Source organism: Neovison vison, chromosome 2 (genome assembly GCF_020171115.1).
Source record: "Neovison vison isolate M4711 chromosome 2, ASM_NN_V1, whole genome shotgun sequence".
In the NCBI taxonomy this organism is placed as follows: Eukaryota; Metazoa; Chordata; class Mammalia; order Carnivora; family Mustelidae; genus Neogale; species Neogale vison.
The window spans coordinates 56,539,030-56,562,485 of NC_058092.1; the positions used below are offsets into that span (position 1 = coordinate 56,539,030).

At 39.5% G+C, this 23,456-nt stretch overlaps 1 protein-coding gene across 2 annotated transcripts in view; it reads right to left on the minus strand.

Annotated features, from left to right (window-relative positions):
- WLS (Wnt ligand secretion mediator) overlaps window positions 1-23,456 on the minus strand; it is a 101,885-nt gene that overhangs the window by 58,540 nt on the left and 19,889 nt on the right. The window lies entirely within an intron of this gene.

Below are 23,456 nucleotides of genomic sequence, written 5' to 3' on the forward strand. Positions count from 1 at the left end.
TATCAAAATATTATCTTTTCTAGGAGCATGTAATTAGATAAAAATTTACAAATGAATTACATTATAGAATTTTAAAATACATACTAATATTAATATATATTTCTGTAAGATAGGATCACACCATACGGAGTTTCAGAGCTTTTTCTTTTTATTCACGTAAAGAAGCAGAGTAGCACAGTGGTGAGCCCCCCAGCTCTGGAGCCCACCTGCCTGGTATCACATCCTGGCTCCCTCATTCCTACTTCTGTCACCACTAACCCACACTAAGAAGGTTTTGCGTGAATTATTAAACCTATCTGTATATTAATTTTATCATTTCTTAAATGGCAATAATAACATTATGTACCCTTGTGAGTCACTGTATACATTTAACAAGTGAACACAGAAAACACAAAACAGGGGCACCTGGGTGGCTCTGTAGGTTAAGCACCTGACCCTTGATTTCAGCTCAGGTTATGACTTCAGGGTCATGAAATTGAGCTCAGTGTGGGGTTCTGCATTAGGCGTGGAGCCTGCTTAAAATTCTCTCTCCCTCCTCCCCTGCACCCCACCACATCCCGTGCTCTCTCTAGAAAAAGTGCAAAATATTAGCTATTATATTTTTTGTATAATTAAAAATTTAACTAATGTTTGCAAAATAACCAGTCAACATAATGTATCAAATTTAATCTACCTAATCTAATCTCCCCCTTAGCTTGTAAAGTTTGTCTATAAATAAGAATAATTCTTTCCTCAATATTTTTTGCTAGTAATTTACCTTAACTTTTCCATCTGTTGTCTAAATTTATTTACAGCATATGTAAGTGTAGAGAAGTTCCAGATTTCATAGAATATCTCTTTTCCTGGGGTGCCTGGGTGGCTCAGTCAGTTAAGTGTCTGACTTTGGTTCAGGTCATGATCTCAGGGTCCTGGGATCAGCCCTGGATCTGGCTCCATGTTTAGCAGGGAGTCTGTTTCTCCCTTTACTCCTCCTGACTCACGCCAACCTGTGTGTGTACTCTCGGTCTCTCTCTCAAATAAATAAATAAAATCTCCGGGGTGCCTAGGTGGCTCAGATGGTTAAGCAGCTGCCTTCAGCTCAGATCATGATTTCAGGGTCCTGGGATGGAACCCTGCATCAGGCTCTCTGCTGAGGGGGAGTCTGCTTCTCGTTTTGCACACATCCCCAATTCGTGTGCATGCACTCTTTCTCTCAAATAAATAAAAATAAAATCTTTTAAAAAAATAAATACAGGGGTGGGTGGCTTAGATGGTTAAGCCTCTGCCTTTAGCTCAGTCATGATCCCAGGGTCCTGGAATTGAGCCCCATGTCAGCCTCCTGGCTCAGCAGGAAGTCTGCTTCTCCTTCTCCCCCTGCTCATTTCTATTGCTCTGTCTCAAATGAATAACTAAAACCTTTAAAAAATAATTAAATTTAAAAAATGAACATCTTTTAAAAAAAGAATATCTCTTTAGCTTTATATTTTCCCCATGCTTCTGTGCTTAGACCTTCTTTATCTCCAAATTCAATAAACAGCCACTTTATTAATTTCAAATAATTTCTGTACAATTACATGTTTTAAAATATTTAAATATTTGATACATCTGAAATTTGTTATGCGGTAAAAGATGAACTGAGGTCCCAAGTTTTATTTTTTCTAACTATTTAAATTATTATTTAGTGAACAGACTCTCCTTTCTTGTTGACTTATGACATCACCTTTATCATATGTATACCTACAGATGGCTTTGGTCAATCTGCTCTATTTTGTGTATTGGACTGTCTTTTCATGGCTCGATACAACATGGTTTTGAATCCTATAAGGTGATGGTTTGTATCAATATCTGACAGTAAATCCCCTCCCCCAATCCATTTCAAATTTATCCTTTTTATCCTTTTGCTGGGATTTGATTGAAATTACATTAAATCTACAAACAAATGTAGACAGAATTGGCATCCTTTTCCAATAAGTTAGTTTTCCTATCCAAGAACAGTGACTGCTTCTCCATTAACTGGAGCCCACTTTTATATCTCTTTGAAAATTTCTGCAGCTTTCTTCATCTGGGTCCTGCTACTACAATATGCTTTTAAAACTATTTTTTATTTATATGTTCATATTTATAAGATGTATCTCTGAAAATAATCAGAGAAAGGAAAACATTTAAACATTTAAACCACATTATGGTGGTTTAAATTTGTTTAATTTTGTGCATATGTTAACTGGCATACTGTGTTTTCCCACCTTTTAAGAGCAGAAATCATTTCTTACATAATAGAGCTCAGGTAACAACTAGAAAAATACACAAAGCAAGAGAAAAATCACTTAGGAGGCAAGAGTGTGGGGTGCCAGGGTGGCTCAGTCAGTAGAGCGAGGGTGCAACTCTTGATCTCAAGGTTGTGAGTTCAAGCCCCGTGGCAGGTGGAGCGTTTTCTTAAAAAAATAAAATCTTCTGATTCCATACAAATTTTAGGATTATTTGCTCCAGCTCTTTGAAGAATGCCGGTGGAATTTTGATCGGAATGGCATTAAAAGTACAGATTGCTCTAGGCAGTATAGACATTTTAACAATGTTTATTCTTCCGATCCAAGAGCATGGAATGGTCTTCCATCTTTTTGTGTCTTCTTCAATTTCTTTCATGAGTGTTCTATAGTTCCTCAAGTATAGATCCTTTACCTCTTTAGTTAGGTTTATTCCCAGGTATCTTATGGTTCTTGGTGCTATAGTAAATGGAATCGATTCTCTAATTTCCCTTTCTGTATTTTCATTGTTAGTGTATAAGAAAGCCACTGATTTCTGCACATTGACTTTGTATCCTGCCACGCTGCTGAATTGCTGTATGAGTTCTAGTAGTTTGGGGGTGGAGTCTTTTGGGTTTTCCATATAAAGAATCATGTCATCTGCGAAGAGAGAGAGTATGGACTCTGAAAAACAGTCTGAGGGGTTTGAAGTGGGGGGGGTGGGAGGTTGGGGTACCAGGTGGTGGGTATTATAGAGGGCACAGCTTGCATGGAGCACTGGGTGTGGTGAAAAAATAATGAATACCGTTTTTCTGAAAATAAATAAATTGGGGAAAAAAATAAAATAAAATCTTTAAAAAAAAAAGGAAGGCAAAAGTTTTTTGCCCTGCTTCTAATGCTCAAATACATGTTTTTTCTATCCCTTAATATCTGTCCTAATGGTAAATTTTTAGTAAAATGTTACGTTTGCAGTAAGTTGTTGCAGTGTTGACACAAATGTTCCAGAAAACACAGCACAACTAAACTCTAGCAGGAAGCCCTTCAGTGCACCACAGAATCACCACTAATCCATGCAAGGGAAGTTTTTCTTTAAAACTCAAAACTGTATCACAAAGACATTTTACACCTAATCCACCTAAAATCAAGTATCTGGCTTATTAGAAATATGAATCAATTAAACTTTGGTTATCCTAACTCGGCCAAATAATGCCCTCCCAACATTAGAAAAACCAAATGGTCCATTTAACTGAACCCTTTTTAATGTGGCTGAAGAAATAAACAGACAAAACTCATGAATTCTATTTTTGGCTAACATACTCAAACTGACTATTTGCTGCAGAAAATAGTTACATTTTAAAACTTCAATTCTTCTAAAATGAACCTAACCTTTTTTCATGTCTTTTCTTCCCCTCCCCACTTTTGAAAAACAAGTCTCTCCCTCCTTAGACCAAAATGAAAAATAACTAGCTGAGTTCCTCAGCTAAGCTCCAAAACCACATTCCAAACTTAATAACAGAGAAGCTGAACACTTTACGGGCACAAAGGCTGCATTTTTAATGGACACAGTGAACGCCTGCCTTTGTAGCAGCCTGAATTATTTTCATTCTTTCATTAGCTTAGTGTATCTTGCATAAAGAAAAAAAAATCCCAGGAATACTAATATTTTCATAAATCTCATGGCACTGAACTATGAGAAGCCTCAAGTGCATCTCAAACTGTATTATGGGAATCACAAATATTTTTCTTCACTTGAATAAATTAGTCCTCTAGTCTCTAGTCTCAAAAACCTTTTGCATAACTTAAAAACCTGAAGACAATTCAACATTTCCAATTTTTCCAGTAGTACTCAAAAGGCAAAACACTTGTATTTTTTGAGAAAGTAAATCAACATTCTGATACTCAAACACGGACAGTTAATGTTCTCCAAATAATATATTTACAACTAAAGACAACTTCTGACACCAGCTAAAAGTGAATTTCCAGATGTTTTGTTAAGAAGAAAGCCTATCAAAGTAAACTAAAAACAAAGCTTATAGCTACTAGAAAGTGTTTTCACTAGCTATACCCAAAATTTTAAGTACATGGATCACAAAACAGTCTAAAATTTTTTTTTTAAAAAAGTTTGATTTCTATCTTAAAAAAAATAAGAAGGGTGAAGGATTTTACTCTAAGAGGGAAGAATAAAATGGAAAATATTGAAATTATCTGCAAGCTTTGAAGGCACCACAATCAACTAAATAATAGGTGTATGTGCCAAAGGCCCTACTTGGTCACTAGCATGGTTCTAGGGATTAATAAAGTTTGTATATTGAAGAAGGGACTGGATGGATTCAGGTCAACAAACTGAGTCATGTTTGCTCAGGTGAAAACTAAAAATAACCACTCCTCAGTATTCCTAGGATAGTAATGCAATATCACCCAGCTGTCTCGGCACACATTTAAGTGTCCCCTCTACCCATCCACAGCATTTAATTGGGGGGGGGGCAAAAAGCTACTCAACACCAGCACAATTTAGTAGCCAAGAAATCTGGCCAAAAATGAATTCGCCCAGGCACTGCAGATTGGTTAACTTATGGTAGGTTAAGAGAGCACGAAGACCATGCACAGAAGACACAAAACCATGAGCTATTCATTAAAAGCTCAGACCTGTTTTGAGTTCAGTTCTCTTCACTATGTCAAACACGGGCCATTTCCCCCCTTCCTTATCTGTACTTCAACTGCCAGTATTTTTGGCTTCTACCTCTCCCACTATAGCACAGGAATTGTGAAATGTGATACTATAGGACATTTAATTTTAAAGGGATAAGAAATCAATAAGACTTCTAATTCAAGGTTGTGGGAAAACTGCCCAAACACATCTCGAAGCCTCGTTGAAAATTCAGTGGCTCCTCAATGACATACATTACAGAGGTTCATAACCACACTCACCAAATAGGTCTTGAGTACCCACTATGCGCTTGGCACTGTTAGGTGCTATGGGGAATCCAACAGACATCAGCCATCCAGCCAGGTGGAATGTACAGATAATGGGGGACACAGGCAATAATTCATAATTACAGTAAAAGGTCATTATAATTATGGATGCTACATGTATCCTGACATTACCTGAGAAAGAGCAACAGAAAGATATTTGGGAGGTAAGAGACATGAATTCACTAGAATGAGGTAAAAATTCCAGTCATCATTACAACATAACCTTGAGTAAAAATGTAAGTGAACAATGACTAAACCAGCACTCCTTTTGGAACAATATTGACTCCAGTCAGCTTCCTGTTATAGCATCACAAATGGCTCTCCAGTTTACAAATTACCAGCTAGCCAACCACTACCGCTATCATGCTCAAAGTTGAGTCAACATCAAATCATTAGCCCCTACTCCCTCCAGAACCTGTAATTAAAGACTTGGACAGAGATACAAGACTTAGTTGCCTCCTAGAAAAGTTAAAATAAAATGAAAACAACATGCTGACATGACACACGGTCTCTGTTTAAGCCAACGCAGACTATTTCTTTCTTTGCTTTATTACAAGTAAAGAAGCTTCCTTTGGCAATTACCTAGGAGTATCAGTATTATGCGGGCATTGTGCTAGCTAAAGATAGAGACCAATGCCAGTCCCAGTCCCCAAGCTGCTCACGGTCCAGTGTGGGAGGCGGAGAAGTTGGCAGAGAAGTACCTCGGGTTTGTGCGGGACCCACGGGCTATAACAGAGGGCCGGGGTGGGGGTGGGGAGGGTTACTGCTCTGCAGGCCTAGGCTTAGCCTCCAAAGAGAGCAAGTGCTGGTTAGCCCAGGGGGAAAAGGGGGACGCTGAGTGGGGACGACACCAAAGAAGAGCAGGGGCCAGACCGCAGCCTATCTAGAACATCACCGTGAATTCTGCAGATGTCCGAATTGGAGTATTAAAATTTATAAAGAGATCATTTGAGAGTTGAAAGTGCAGCACCATCTAATCAGTGCCATTGCTCTACTCGGTGCCTTGGCTTCTGCTCCCCATGGCCTCGGCTCCATTCTGCAAAGCAGTGGAAAGAAGAATAATAAAGAGATCCACCAGTAACAAAGAAATTGTATTTAGGGATAATATTTCTTCCAAAATGCCTGTCTCTGTCCTGGAGGCAGCCACAAGGCCAGACCTGAACTCTCTGGAAAGGAGGAGCCAGAGGGTGGTGGGGAGGGAATGGTGAGGCTCTGCCTCTTGTTGTGGCAACCAGGCCTCCCAGGAGCCTTTGAAGTCTCGATCACCAACACTAGAGGAGGAATGTCTTCCTGAAACAAGGATGATAATTTATGTTAAAGATTTTATTATTTATTTGACAGAGAGGGACCACAAGCAGGGGGAGCGGCAGGCAGAGGGAGAGGGAGAAGCAGACCGCCCCCCTGAGTCCATATTCATGTGTCTATGTCCACGTGGCAGGCTCCATCCAAAGGACCCTGGGATCATGCCCTGAGCCAAAGGCAGACACTTAACCAACTGAGCCACCTAGAGCCCCAACAAAGATGATATTTAAAGATTAATCTGGTTTGGGCTATAAGGGGAAGGAATGCGCAGCACAGAACGGTTAATGGTAAGTCATGTTTAAAACACTAACAATCAGAAACCCTCAATTTGAAAAAGTCATGATTTTAATTAAAAATAGTTAAATATTTTAGAAATGGTTGGGGTAAATTGGAAGGGGAGGTGAATCATGAGAGACTATGGACTCTGAAAAACAATCTGAGGGGTTTGAAGTGGCGGGGGGGTGGGAGGTCGGGGTACCAGGTGGTGGGTATTATAGAGGGCATGGATTACATGGAGCACTGGGTGTGGTGAAAAAATAATGATACTGTTATGCTGAAAATAAATAAATAAATAAAAAAGAAATATTTCAGAGAATTTTACTTCCACCATAGCAATTAGCTAACAGATACAAAAACAAAACTATACACCATGACCCAATAACATACAGACAATCGCTAACAGAAGTCCTTCCTCTAGTGACACAAGAAGGAGGTTGCTCTAACTCCTGAAATTTAGTATCAGTTAAAAATCACCTGTCATGATTTCTATACCTGTAAAAATACCAATGCTTGATTTATCTGTTTTTTTTTTTTCACAATGTTATTCCTTTTCTACCTCATTCCTAAAAGATTTTGAGTTACTAGAAAGTACATATTGGATTTTATTAAAAAAAAAAAAAAAAAAGGATTTGAGCTGATTTAAAAGGACAGGATTACTGTTGGGGTGGGGGTGGCAAGCAGGCACTAAGAATGACTTGGCTGAGGCCCATGTCTACAAAAGGAGAGAACAAAGCTCTAGCTGGACAGTGTGAGCCCCCCCAACATTCACATGAGCTACAAAGCGAAAGGTAACTGAAAGCTACTTCTTATTTTGGGACATAGACAAAACTTCCACTGCCTCACAATGAGGGGCATTGAATGCCTCTAATTCATTAAAGACTACATACTCAAATCAGTTCTAAGCTTTTCCTTCTGAACATCTATGTTTGTCTTAATGAGAACTTATAGGAAAGGTATTGGGCATTCAGGCCCTTGCATAACTCCAGGGTTTTGCTCAGGATATTTTGATGTGCCTCAGAAAGGGGAGGAGCCAAAGAAGGGAAAAGGAACACAGGTGGCAGAAACCTAGGAGACCAGATAAATTTCTGATATTTATACAATTATAGTTTTCATTCAAAGCCCCTCCCCGCCCTAGCCCGGAGAGCACTTACTTAACATAAAAGAAACTTCAACTATATTTAGAAATTAGCTTTTATTTTTTTTATTATTATTTTTTTTTTAAATGTGTTCAGTTGAGTTCCCTCAAAGATTCTGCCTCCCTTTCTCAAGCTTAAAGACCTCCTCCTTCATTTCACGTTAAAAGGAAACGTGTGGGATACACCATACAAATGAAGTAGCCAGATCATGTTATCTGACCGAGCTGTGAGGGGTCAGACCACTAGCCAATTCCTTGAGCCAATTCTGCTTACGCCCATCCAGGTCAGTTCCTAGAAAGATTTTCTTCACGTCTGCTATCGTAGGTATCCAAGTTGTAGAATGTCCCAGTATGATGACTGCTTCAAAATTTTTAGCTAAAGAAAGTGTAAATACTTGTGTGAAACTGACTTGGTGTTTCGGAATTAACTGACTCAGTCTGTTAATTCCTTTACTGAAATTGCTCCGAAGTTATAATGGTCAGACATTCACTCCATTTCTGCCACTGACTTTGAAGATGAAATTCCCCTATATTTCAACCATACCAATTAAATCTCACTAGATAACTAAGCAAAATATTATATCACAATTCAATCTCAATTACTGGGGGGATGAAAGTAGGTCTGCGGGGCCAAGACTGGAGAAATGATTTTCTGAATTATCCTAGCTATGCCCTGGTGCATGTAATGGGGTATGCTGAGTGAAATGTAATTCATTCTTGCCAGCAATTTTCAGTAAGTAGTTAATTATGCTAACATCTGTTCTAGGAAAGCTAAATTTTTAAACACAGCAGAACATTCCTCTGCACTAAACTACTACCACCAAAACACACACACACACACACACACCCCACATAGCAGCGTTGAATGCAAAGTACTTTGTACTATACACACAAAAGTCAAGCCCTTATTTAAAAATAATTCCCTACAACACAAACTCATGGATAAATGACAGACATTTTGATGGCGAAGTTTCAGATATCATAGCAAACACTTGCGTAACTTGTTCTGATAAAAAATACTGAAAAATAGTATATGTCTACATCTTAGGCTGACAAGAATTTTAAGTGCTTGGCCTGCAACCTCAATTGTTCTGGAGCCAAAGATGTAACAGCTTTGAAGAATAGAAGAATTACTCTATATTTGTCAGAATCTACGCGGCAAGAAAGCAACACAACTTGGCTTCCATTACTTGCCTGGCTTGGATCCCGTGGAAATGAGGAGCGTTGGAATCAAGAGGAAAAAAATTAGAGTGCTTTGGGACAAAAAGCCAAACTCTTACATAGTATCTGAAATGCTGTGGTAAACATTAAATTACTTTAGGCTCAAGATCAGTGCTAGTTTTGGGTTTTTTTTTTTTTAATCTTTTTGAAAAAACAATAAAATGCAGAAAAAGAACCCTCTACAAAAGGGCACATAAAATCTACCAACCATGAGACGGGCTATTTGGAGGAAAAATCCCAAATCCTGAATTCAGATTTAAAAACTGACCCTCTATTATGCTTAGCAAAATAAGTCAGTCAGAGAAAGACAACTATCATATGATCTCCCTGATATGAGGAAGTGGACATGCAACGTGGGGGGTTTGGGGGGTAGGAAAAATATAAATGAAACAAGATGGGATCAGAGGGAGACAAACCATAAGAGACTCTTAATCTCACAAAACAAACTGAGGGTTGCCGGGGGAGGAGGGTGGGGAGAGGGGGGTGGGGTTATGGACATTGGGGAAGGTATGTGCTATGGTGAGTGCTGTGAAGTGTGTAAACCTGGTGATTCACAGACCTGTACCCCCGGGGCTAATAATACATTATATGCTTATTAAAAAATTTAAAAAATATTTAAAAAAGGAAAAAAATAAATAAAAATTGACCCTCACTTTTAACATCCAGCAACAAAGAGAGACTAAATCATGAAGCCTAACATACCTACACTAAATTACTAGTTCTAACCTCTATCTCTGAAAAATGCCTGCAACTAGTGTCTCTCCATCACTCCAGAAATACTCAAAACAGTAAAGATTAAATGCACATGAAGTAAACACAAAAGACCTCCACAGAAAAACCAAATGGCTCATCTGTTGACGCTATTGCTCATCGCTCAGCAAACCAGTCATCTGGGCTGAATTTCTGAGTTTGTGCCAGTGCTTCAAAATCAGCCACCTTTTAGCCAAAAGGCTGTGGAATGTAGCCAAGACCACCTATGGAAAGTGAATTATAGCATCTTATAATTTACTACCTTGACTATGATCTCATAAACCCAGCATGGAGGGTGAACCAGCTCTTGTGTGGGAAATCTCTCAGAGTTCAGGAGGCGGGTGTGTGTGTGTGTGTGTGTGTGTGTGTGTTTCCACACCCGCTCTGGCAGAGCTGTAGGGTAGGGGTGACAAAAAGGTAAGCAACTGGCTCTACTTCATGAGCAAGTTTGCCACCAGCACACTTTTGTTTTAAAATTTTAAGGTTAAGAGAGCCCCCAATAAACACTGTAGGAGAAACAGCTGTTTTGTTCTGAAGTACCTGTTAACGCTCAATAAAATTTCACATATTTGCCATTTATAATTGATTATTTATAAATTACAGATATTCTACTTTTGTCAATATTGTCAGTGTTACTAATAAACACAAATACTAACTAATATATGAATTGCGCATTACGTTTTATAAAACAGTTCACGTACATGGATCACCTAACCCTCACGGTAAACAGGTCAGTTATGGTAATGAGCCCCACTGCACATAAGAAATTTGGTGGGTTTCATCCCACCAGAAAGTGGCAGAGCGAGGACTAAAACCATCATCTGACTTCAAATCTAGTGCTCCTTCCAATATGCCACACTGCCTCTCAGCTACTCGTTTATTATTAGCTCACCCTATTTATCAGCTCTCTCAAATTACCTGAGAGGTAATGTGTACGGCATGAGACAAATGAGAAAGACTGAATGGGGCCATCGGGCACTCGCTGAAGCTCCACAGGCAAGAGGCTACCCAGCGCTGGACTGGGCCCCCCACCGAGGGAACCATGGGACAGCTTATCTGGGAGACTCAGCTGGGGACAGACTGCCTCCACAGAGTTCCTTAAAGGGATGGTAGAATAACAAGCTGCCAAAAATGCACTGAGCTCACTTGAAACTAATGGCTACTCTCCCATAATTCACTGGGGTTCCAATTCTGGGCTGGAATGTCAGCCTAGGGAAACTCCAACTCAGGAACACATGAGAGAGCTGCTGTGGATGAGTCTATGACACATTTTATAGGCCAAAAAGGGCCAAGGATACAGTCAGACGTTGGCTAACTTCAGAGAAACCTAACACAGAAGTCGCTGACAGTTCGGGTATGCAAACAACGACACAATCTGACTCAGGGAAGGGCAAGTTCCCATTCACAGAAACATTCAGGAAGTAACCAAATAGATAAAAGCCTGAACTTTATTTAGTTTTTTATTTTAGGTTTTCTCAGTGACACCAAAATGATAAAGTCTCCTATTCACACATGTGGGATATTAGAGAATGGAGACTATAGGAACCAATAAAAAGCTTCATGCAATTTACTGATTTATTTTTCTCTATTCTGACCATTTCAGAGAAACAGACAAAGCAATTAATGGAACAGAATATGGGGCATTCCGAAGGATTAAAACTTCAGTGTTGGACAGTACAAGCTGAGTCTAAGTGTCAAGCAAGACTTGTTAATAGCTTTGTGTGGAATTTCACACAAAAAATCATATCCCCTTCCCTGAATATTTGAAGAAAATGTAAGACCTTAGAACTTCTGAATTCCCTAGAATTGGAGGCAAAGAGGTAGATTTAAAGAGCAAACTGCAATTTAAAAGGTCACACCCTTAGGAATTGTTGGTTTAAAAAAAAACATTAAAATGACAAATTTAAGTAAAATCACTATGTAGCTGTTAAATTTAATATTTTCATCAGGTCTAGGTTCCAGCTCAAGTGCCACCTGCTTTATTCAATTTGTTAAAAAGCCTAGAATGTGCCAGCATCTGAGCCCTTCACCAATTCCCCTTCCCTAACAAATGATCCTTACCTCCTCTGATGCCAAGATCACCTAGCCTACGTCTTTATTAGCAAACACAGCTTCTGAACCCTACAGAATTATAAGCTCCTGAGAGGAGGGGCCACATCTTATTCTTCCTTATGGCACCAAGGATAGAGATTTGAACATGCACATCCTCCAAACCTGAATTAAAGAGTCTTCGTGTCCTAATAAACACATTAACATTGTATTATGCTGGTTTAGGGGTGCATGACAGCCTCATTTAGTACAGCGTCTGACTCTCGATCTCCAGGTTGCAAGTCTGAGCCCCACAGTGGGTTGTAGAGATTATTTAAAAATAAAATCTTTAGGGGCACCTGGGTGGCTCAGTTGGTTAAGTGGCTGCCTTCAGCTCAGGTCATGATCCTGGGGTCCTAGGATAGAGCCCCACAGGATAGGCTCCCTGGTTGGGGGAGAGCCTGCTTTTCCCTCTCCCTCTGCCTGCTGCTCTGCCTACTTGTGCTCTCTCTCATCTCTCTAATCAATAAATAAAATCTTAAAAAATATATAAATTAAATAAATAAAAATCTTATTGATTTGCCTAACAAGCGTTTATCAAACACCTAAGAGGCATCATTTCAAAAATGTCACAGTGGATTAGATCCATGGCCTGCTTATATGAAGTACAATTGAGACTGGCATTCAGAGAGAGAGTTTGGGAAGCTGCCATGGCAGTCTTCCATGATGTGAACCTCCCAGTGCTACACCTGTTCCCCAGCTGAGGTTCATGTCCACTTAGGGTGGTTCCTCCAGAAGTGTCAACCTATATGTAAAATAAATACTGAATTTTGGCAATCAAAATGAACTTTTCCTGGAGTTGCCTTGGCTGATTCAGAAAGGCGTGGGACTTTGGATCTCAGGGTCTTGATCTCAGGGTCCTGTTGGGTATAAATACTACTGAACAAACAAACAAACAAAAAACAAAAAAACTTTAAACAAACAACAACAATAAAAACAGAATGAACTTTTCCTATCATTTCCTTTCCTAACATTCCTATGAAATACTATCATCCCAATCTACAGGAAAGAAAATAAATTTGCACATCAAAAGAATGTATATGAGGCAGACAATAGGCAAGCAAAAACATGGTAATTTCTGAAAAATTTCTCCCAAAGGGATTATAGCCACTATCAAAATTGTGGGAGCATGTTTAGGAAACTACTTTTGAGCATATTTTCTGAAAATTGAGGTTCTCAAAAGTAGGGCTAATAGTTATTTATTCCATTCGAGCCCTAAGGAGATCAAGGCCTGCATGCTAGAAAGAAAACAGGAGAGAAAATGAAATAAAATATTCACACCTTAGCCTTAAATGCATATAATTCACAGCTGCCTATTTGAAGATTATATGGCAAAATCTATGTTGTTAAGAAAACAGAGAGGGAAAATTAAGGTCATTTCATTAATATCCTCCAAACAAGTACTACCACAGAGAAAACAAATACTCCCTTCTAAGGACATCAAATCCTACTCTTGAGGTCAAATCTACAAAACAGACTCAGACAGAAATTTGGGCAAAGGAACCTTCAGCTGGATGTATGGTCTATCTATCCAGCAGCTCTAAAGGCATTTCCCCCTCTGGTCTAATGAATTATGTATGCAAGTTCCCAAAGAACCTGCAGTGAAAAGCAATGGAAGACCTGGCATGAAAAAAGTGGAGCGCAGGGTGGGTACCAGAAGTCCCGAGATGACAGACAGAACTTCTGAATGGGGACAAGTAGATGCAATTGTAACAGAAAGGAAGTGCTATTTAGGAGGAAAAATTTGCAGACCTTCTCAATTCGATTCATGTGGGATGCAAGTAAAAATGAGAAGTCAAGGAAGGATGTTCCCGGGTTTCTTGCATGGGTAGCAGATGGACAGCAGGGTCATCTGCTAGGGAGAGGAGTCAAAGGAAAATAAGTCCTATCACAGGCCAGATATGCAGAAACTGTATTGCTTGTTAAAGAAAGGAGCTCAGGGGCTGCCTGGGTGGCTCAGTGGGTTGAGCCTCTGCCTCCCGCTCAGGTCATGATCTCAGGGTCTCTCTGCTCAGCGGAGCCTGGTTCCTCCTCTCTCTCTGTCTGCCTCTCTGCCTACTTGTGCCCTCTCTTTCTCTGTCAAATAAATAACTAAAAAATCTTTTAAAAAAAAAGAAAGAAAGAAAGAAAAAAAGAAAGAAGGAAAGAAAACTCACTTAAAAAAAAAAGGATCTCAGTTTGGAGGTGGGAAGGAGGGGCGGGTGGGGAAAGGTTACAGAAAAAAGGTCAAATACATGAACCATGAAGATGTGGAAGAGGAATCAGATTTATTCTAGGTCCCAATGTTGCAAGCTCTAAGGAAGGAGATCTGAGATCAGTAAAATCTGATGATCCCAAGTTCACGTAAGCAGTTGAAGACAATGAACTGCCCATGTTTGAGTGAATAGAGGAGCTCCTGCTGTTATCACTTGGTGAGTGCAAAGTGGGCAGAGGACATCTGAGTACTGGATGGGAATGGAAAGAGCCTTTAGGGCTTTCTTCATTATTAACATTCTATGACCACCCTTGACACATATAGAGTTGCAATTCTGGGCCATGAATCCATCTTCTATTCCAGAACTACTACAGACTCGAGACTATTCCAGAACTACTACAGAATGAATTAATCCAAAGAACAGGACTGATGAGTTCCAGTGCTGGATATACTACCAACCAGGTAATCCATCAACACTGGGCCCCAGTTGGGTCCCAGTTCTCTCAACTGTGAAAGGCAGTCGTTTAACTGCTGGTCACTTCTAACTTAGAAATTCTGTGACTCCTGGGTGCCTAGGTGGTTCAGTCAGTTAAGAGTCTGCCTTTGGCTCAGGTCATGATCCCAGGATTCTGGGATGGACTTCTGAGCTGGGCTCCCCACTCAGCAGGGAGTCTGCTTCTCCCTCTCCCTCTGTCCCTCCCACCCTGCTCTTGTTCCTCTCTATGTCTCTCAAAAAAATAAGTACAATCTTAAAAAAAAAAAAAAAAAAAAAGATATCCCATGACTCTTAAGGAAAAGTATATACTCTATGTTATGGTAAAAGTCATTCTTTTAAGATTAAAAAATAATCAATTTAAATTAAGGTCAATTTATATGCCAAGAGTGGAGGCCACCAAGCCTTGTCCATCTAGGCCCTTTTCCCCCTCATATTCCTTGTATCTTCACATCTGTTAGAAGAAAAGATCTTAATCCTCCTCCTTTGTTCTGTTGTTCTTAGGGTTCAGAAGGGGCTCTGGGTGTTTTCTATCTTCCAACAACTAGTGAGACCAACGAACTCTTTTAGAAAGCAAGGGCAAGCTAGAGCGAACTGTAAACCTTCATACTGATGTATTCAGCATGATGAAATGTATCCCCATAATGTAAACTAAGGTGGGTCCAATGCAATCATAATGAAATCATTTAAGGCATAAAAAAGCAAAACTCCATTCCAGCTTCCAGCCAATGGCCCATATACTCACAGTATAATACAACACAAAGACATTCCAATACAATGAAATAATTTGGAGCATGTCCAACTGCTATTTTTCAGGATGATAGAAATAAGCTCACCAGAGCTGAGTCTATTATTCAGAAGAAATGGAAGTCATGGCACACACTGCCCTAAACCGAAAGATCATTGACAAAATTTGCTAATGAGACATCAATTCATAACATTCAAATTTTCATTTAAACTGCTGGATTCTTAATATATTTCAAAATGTACCTAGATTACCTTTTACATATTTCATAGGAGAAAAATGATGATTACAGTGCAGCAAGGGAATTGCTTTCACAGGAAGGGTTCTTTCTGTTACAGAAAAAAAAAACCAAAACAAAATATTCTACAAAATCAGAATGACAAAAAATTAAAATCAAAAACTGTAGAGGCAAAAACAACAACAACAACAACTAGGGATTCGAATCCCAGATCTGTTACTTACTAGCAATTTAGTCAGGGAACTTACATAGCTTTACAGGATGCCAGTTTCCCTGGAAGTAAAATTCCACTAAGTTCCCACCTCATTAGTTTCTTGTGAAGATAAAATAATGAATAGAAAGAGCCTCTTACAGCACCTTGCACATAGTGAGGCCTTAAATGTTAATTTGATGATAACGATGCTGCCAACAGATGGAGATGAATAATCTGGGGAGACGGCAACACACTCCTTTTTCTCTATGCTGTCAAGACGGTCTTTCCCTAAGGGGTGTGTTAACCAAGATTTAGGGAACAAGAAGGTCTGGATCCTGGGAAGTTAAGTCATTAAAGACAGAGGTTCTCCGTGTCTCTCAGTGAATAGCCCCAATAAGCAGGCATGATTCTAGAAGAATTTTAACTTGGATGTTTAAGATGTCATATCCCAGGGATATCCTAAGCAGCCTGTTATTTGAGGAAACACAGAATCAGCCTTTAGTTTTCTCCTCAGAGAAATGGAACTAAAACATCTTTTCTCCACAATTATTTTCACAAATGATAAAATAATGATAGCCAAAAGTATTAACATGGGTCTTCTGTACTCCTTCCCACCCCAAAAAACAGATACAAAGAATACTTTTTGTCTGTTCTGTTGAGTGCCCTCACCTATCCTCCTCCCCACCAACCCCCATGAAAGTTCAGCTGTTGCCAGATGAACACTCTGGGTTTTCATGATACACAGTCGAGAAAAGGGCCAGTAGAGAAGATAGGCTTAGGTTGGGGGAACTGTTCTATCAGAGGAGGTCTGTGAGAGATTCTGGAAGAGGTTAGAAGCATCAAATGGAGAGGAAGGGAAAGAGGGATTTCTAGAAATATTGCTACAGATTCTATGTCTTCTTCACCATGTTTTGGCTGTATATATAAAGAACTGAAATTATTAAATTATTTTTAATTCAATTTTGGTTGATCGCCCATTTCTGTGACAGAATCACTTCTTTAAAACTGGACCCATTAGATGAGTCATGTCTTTAGTAGGGACAACATAAAAAAATAAGACAACAGGCACAAAAACCTCATATAAACCTTTGGCAGGATTTCTTTAGTTAGTACATGACACTGGAAGTTGGAATGGATTGATATCTCAGGCACATTAGGATTATGGGGCTAGACTATATGGGGTTAGAGCTACAGCTATACCAGGTCATCATCTTATGTCAATATTTTGTCCAAAGTCTAGGCTCCTTACCATCCGAGAGCTGCACCTGCCAATTCCTTCTTAATATTCCTGGATGACCTGCCCTGGTCCTTTTATCCCAAGGCTTCTCAACCTAGGCTCTACTGACATTTGGGGCTGGATAACTGGGGGCCATCGTGTACAATGTAGGATGCTAGTACCTCGTCCCACTAGTTGTTAGTAGCATCTTCCCTCCTCCCCCAGCAAGTTGTAAAAACCCAAAATATCTCCAGTTATTGCCAAATATCCCCTTGTGGGCAAAACTGCTCCTAGTGAAGAACCCCTGTTTTATCCCAACCACCCAGGCTTAGAAGATATACTTCTACCCACAAGCCATTCTGTGAAACTCCCTTTTCAGAGTTTACGACTATAGGGATTCCAAGTTCTCAACAGTCCATGACTGTATAGTTGCCTACACTTGATGGACTGCCTATATGAAGCTGTCCTCTACAAATTATAAATGATTGTAACAGCTACCATTTGCTGGAGATTTCATAAGTGCCAGGCACTGGGCTAGGGGATTTAAGTTGATTGATTTTTATTCTTATACAGAAGTGGGAGATATTGTCTCCACTTAGAGAGGAGTAAAATGAGGCTCTGAGATGTAAATAACTCATCCAAGGTCATAGTCAGTAAGTGGTTGAACTTGGGTTTGAACATAACTTCACCTGAGCCTACAGTCTCTCTTTGACTCATGCTACACTAATGTCTCCTAATGAGAAAACCCAATGCATAGAGATACTTGGGAAATGCATTTGGTGTAAGTTACAGGAGTTAAAAATGGTGAGGCCAGAGCACAGACTGTCACAGAACCCATGGTTTTCTACAATAAGCTGACCACCAGCAATATAAATGCTTTTGTTCTAAGGGCATTACCATGTTGATTTTTAAATTATGGATTTTCTACTGCAAACAGGAAAATGGTGGTTTCCTCTAAGTAGAAACAACAAGCAGCAGCTAGTTGCCATAGTAGCAGAGATAAAGTTAATCATTTTTTTTTAAAGATTTTATTTATTTATTTGACAGAGAGAAATCACAAGTAGGCAGAGAGGCAGAGAGAGAGAGAGGAGGAAGCAGGCTCCCTGCTGAGCAGAGAATCCGATGCGGGACTCCATCCCAGGACCCTGAGATCATGACCTGAGCCGAAGGCAGCGGCTTAACCCACTGAGCTACCCAGGCGCCCCAAGATAAAGTTAATCTTGACTAGGAATACAATCTCCAGAGAGGGACAGCAAGTATGGTAAGGAGTCAAAATCAGACAAGAAGTGTTTTTCACCTAGAATACAGAAAGTCAACGTACAGAAATGATAATCATTTTCAATTATTTGAAAGGCCGCCATCTAACAGAAGGGAAGCACATGTTCTAGATTATTTCAAAAGGAAAATCCAGGATTTTTAAGTGGAAATTACGATGTGATAATGGAAGCCAGTTTTCCACTAAATGATAAGAAAGAACATTTAACCATCATAGTGTTTCAACTGGACTGAAAAATTAAACAAGCTGTCCAGAGAACAACTAATTCATCACTGGAATGGGAAGGTGATGGCAGGGAGGTCGTGCCTTTTGGGAGACCCCAGGGTGGGTGAGGCTGGACTAGATAGACTCTCAGGCACCTTACAAAACAAAAATCTGCTTCTCTGAAGAATTGGGAAATAGTCAATTCCTGTTGAAAACAGAAAATGGCGGGTAGGGGCGGTGGATGTTTCCACTGGGCAGAAGCACCAACTGTAGCTCATCACCATAACAGGAGAGGTAAACTCCAGTCATGCCTGGGAAGAAAATATTTAGGTGAGACAATATACAAGAGGGAAGACTCTGTGGGGGATTTTTTCCTTCTGCTCTAAACAGATGACCCAGAGATAGGGCACTAGGGTTAAGAAAGAAGATAAAAAATCAAGTTACTCTTTCCTCTGTCTTGCAATCTCTAAAACACTGATGTCGCTTCCTTGGAATTTACAGTTTCCTCTCACTATTTTGGCTTCAAAAGTCTATTAAAAGAAAATAGACAAACACACAGCTAGGGCATAGCTAGAGCAGTAGTTGATTAGCTCTCTTGTAAACACTAATATGGCCTTTGGTTTCATGACCCTTGATTCACCTTCAACCAAGAATTTGTTATAAAACATCTTACCACTAAAGTCAGGAATGGAGAGGACAGGGCTAACCTCAAACTTTCCTCTAAGAAAATCAACCACATTGTAAATTTGCAGGACTTGCCTTGGAAAATTAAATTATTACAAAGGCACACAGCTTCCCTTATAAAAGGGAGGTGCTGAAAGCATAACAGGTTTTCAAAAAAAAAAAAAACTATACTGATTCATCTTTCCATATTAAATATGAATAATATGTAAGAGAATTTTCCCTATCTCTTCATCTCCAGGGCACTCAAAGCATTTACAGTCTCATTATTTTACACAATGCTGGTTAAATGGGTAGCAAAGATTACTATCCTCCTTTGATTTCTAAGAAAGCAGCTACAGAAAGATTAAACAAGTAAGTTGCCCAAGGTTGCTCAGTAATTGAGATACTTGAAGTTTTCCATTCAGTGACTGTTTTAGGAACTTAGTTGTACAACTTAGTTGAAGTTTTAGGAACTTAGTACCAAAAAGTGATCGAAGTAAGCTCACCTGAGCCCCCATGTCTTACCTATCTCTTCCCCACGTCTCACACACACCTGAAATTTTTATCATCTAAGCACAAAGTTGTCACCATGTAGATCTCAGAACAAGCATATCCTACCAGACCAGTGCCACCACCACAGAACACCTGACTTGGTTTTCCAATCAGAACCGACCCACTCCTTTATCAAGTGAAGTTGATTTTGCCTGACTATGTCTGGGAAATTTTTAACCCCTCAATTAGCTATTAACAATTGGTTTAACTCAGACGAGACAGAGGACAAAATAATAGTGGCTGAAAAAAATGCCTCCTCCATTCTGATTACAAAGGAGGCATGATTAACGAAGTTTCCTTTGTGTCTAAGCTCCATTCTGAAAGCCCGAGAAAGAGCTTTCCACTCGCTTTGTTGACTGCTGAGTCTTTTCCTACTTGTCTCATCACCCACACAATCTGTTCATAGCCCAGAGACACAATCCAGCCAGTCTGTGGAGAGTTCCTAAAACATTCATGTCGTGAAAGCAGACAGGATGAACAGGACCTCATCTCAACAAAGGATGATGGGACATTCAGCAAAAGAGTTCACAAAGGAAAATACCGACCGAAGGTCCTGGGTTGAATGGATTTGCCCACAATGTCTAACATAATGCCCGTCCTTATGGGTATTTGTAAACCTTCTGGTCAATTTACAACCACCTCCAGGTTTTGTCCCCTAAACGCATTGCTTTTAGAATAAAGGGTTTAAAAAAAAAAAACAATTAACTAGTTAAGGAAGTCCAAATCACTGCTTTATTAAGGATTCTCCTGTCTCTAAGACCTTTAAACATAAAAACAAAAGTGAGACAAAGGTTTCCGTTGCCAACTCAACCAACTCAGCAGTTGAGATAATGTATATAAAACACTTAGCATATTGCCAGGCACACAGTAAATGTTCGATTAATATTATCTAACATTTTATAATATATTTTGTTTCTTTAATAATATTCTTGAATATGTCCTCCCTATCTACTCAGCTAAAACAGTGCTGATTTTTCTTCAGTGCTCTACAAAAGGTAAGTGCCATCTACACCATTATCTCCATCTTCTTATACATCATTATCATAGATCCTATTGCTCTATGGTAGGTTATGATTGGGATACTAAAAGCAAACCTAATCTCATAGTCGGCAAGTGATCAATTCCCAAATTCATTCATTTCATATCCAGTGCTTTCTTTCCCTAACATCATAGATGAGCAGATGAGCAAGTCTTGTGCCTCTTTACCTTACTCAGAACTCAGTAAAGTAATAAATGTACCTTAATCACCACCTAAACAAATTTATTAAGGATTTTCTAATAAAAATAAAAGAAATGGATGGAAAGGCCAACATATTTGGCTTTGAGAAAGACATGCCTCTGTTTTTATTTACCAAGGAAAAGCATTACTAGGTCCCCTTAGCAAATAATAAAAGCAAGAAGCAACATGGGGATTGAAAGATACGTCTAGGGAGGCAAAGGGAGCTAGAGTCAGATCTCTTGATAGTCTGCTCATGGCTTTTTCTATTAACCTCATTTTTAATTCAGTGCCTCAAATGAGGTGAGTCTTGTCAAAGATTATGTACACCAAGTTGTGCTTCAAATGACCACTCCATGCTTTAAAGGCCCAGGTCAAACTAGTTCTTCAAAAACAAAAAACAAAAAAAACCTTTTTATCTGATCTAAAAAATGCTTAGAACGCACTTTATTTCACCCAACGTTGACCTTAATGACAAACTGTCTAATGTTATTGATCCTGTCTCTACAATCAAATTTTAAGTTGGTCCAAGGCAAGAACCACGTGTGCACTTCCGTCTGTAGCCCATCACTAACCCAGTTCAGGGATTATAGTCACATGTGCTGCCTCATTCTTTGTTCTGCTTCACAGACTCTAGGATGTCCTAAAGAAACGTCAAGTCATGGCGATTCACAGACCTGTACCCCTGGGGATAAAAATATATGTTTATAAAAAAGAAAAAAAAAAAGAAACATCAAGTCATTGTAACATCTACTCAAGTTTCCCAACCATCCCCAGAAATACTGCTCTGCTTGGGCAGTCATTAAAAGTTCTCCTCTGCCTTCAAGAACCTCATTTTAGCTGCTGGGACATCCTGTTGGCATCCATTTCACACAGACATCCAGCTCAGCAGGAGTATGTGTTGCAATGAGCTTCACTTCAAAGTCAGCAACCTGGTCAAGCTCCAGGAATTGTCACTAATGATCTTCACCAGCTACTTGATGCTCCAACAGTGGTACAATACACACACACACACACACACACACACATACACACATACACACACACACACACACACACACACATCATTTCAACCACTACTCTAGTTGGAGGAGTTACGTCTCACAGAAGTTGGGTCTATACCTCATTTTATCTTTTATTGTTACAGAAGACTTATTCCATGAAACCTGAGCAAACTCTCCAAACACACCTTCTGCAATATAGCAATGATCTCCATCAACCTATTCTTAAACCAAGATGCAATAAGTGAATCAGTCTGGGTCTTTTGGTTGCAAGAAAAATGAAAATATTCCTTAAAGTTGCTTTAGCAAAAATCAAATGAACCAATCAATTAACAAGGTGAAGCTGAAAAATGTCCAGAGACAGAACAGTCTTTAGATAGAAGTTGTTTTGAGAAATCACATTATGTGAACAAATCTCACTTCTCTATAGTCACTGAATTCTACCTTATGTTTTATTAGCTTCATTTTCAGACTTCATTAGAGGGTGAATTCAAGGCTCATATTATCTAGGTTCAAGTTCTAGGCTCATATTATCTGAGTTCAAGTTCAGCAAGAAAAAGAAAAGACATCTCTTTCTGGTGGCCTCCAACAAGCCTCAGAATTCACACTGAGTAGACTAATTTGAGCCATGCGTTCATTGTGGCTTGGTTACATGCCTATCACTGGAGATAGAGTAGAACATTCTCTTCAACCGCACGGATGGACTGTGGAGAGGGACTAATGCAACAGGACAACTCGGGGTCCTGCTATCAATAGAATTAGGCTGAATCATCCTCCCCAATAAGTCTTCTCTCTTTCCCTAATCTCTAAGAACTAGTATTATAGGGATGGAAATAAAGGAATGAAAAAACCAAGTAAGTTGCAGAAGAATATAAATAGCCAGAAAGGAAAATAGATTTATCCTCACTAGTAATCAAAGACATGTAAATGAACAGAAGATATTCTCGGCACAGGAGAAAACTTTTAAAAATAAAAAAAATGCCCAGGACTGGCCGAGAGGCCGGAAGATGAACATATCCAGACTTTTTTTTTTTTTTAAGATTTTATTTATTTATTTATTTGGCAGAGAGAGAGAGAGAGATCACAAGTAGGCAGAGAGGCAGGCAGAAAGAGGGGGAAGCAGGCTCCCCGCTGAGCAGAGAGCCCGCTGCGGGGCTCGATCCCAGGACCCTGAGATCACGACCTGCGTGGAAGGCAGAGGTTTAACCCACTGAGCCACCCAGGTGCTCCAGACTTAACCAATGGGTTCTGTGGTGGTTATTAATAAACTGAAAGGCAAGTTGGTAGTCTCAATCAAAATCTTTAAAAATGAGCATGCCTTTTTTTTCTTATTTTTATTTATTTATTTTAGAGAGAGAGAGTCCCCATACTTGAGAGCTGGGAGAGGCGCCAGGCAACAGGGAAAGAGAGAGGGAAGGAGACTCCCTGCTGAGCATGGAGCCAACCACACAGGGTTCCATCTCACAACACTGAGATCATACCAGGCTGAAATCAAGAG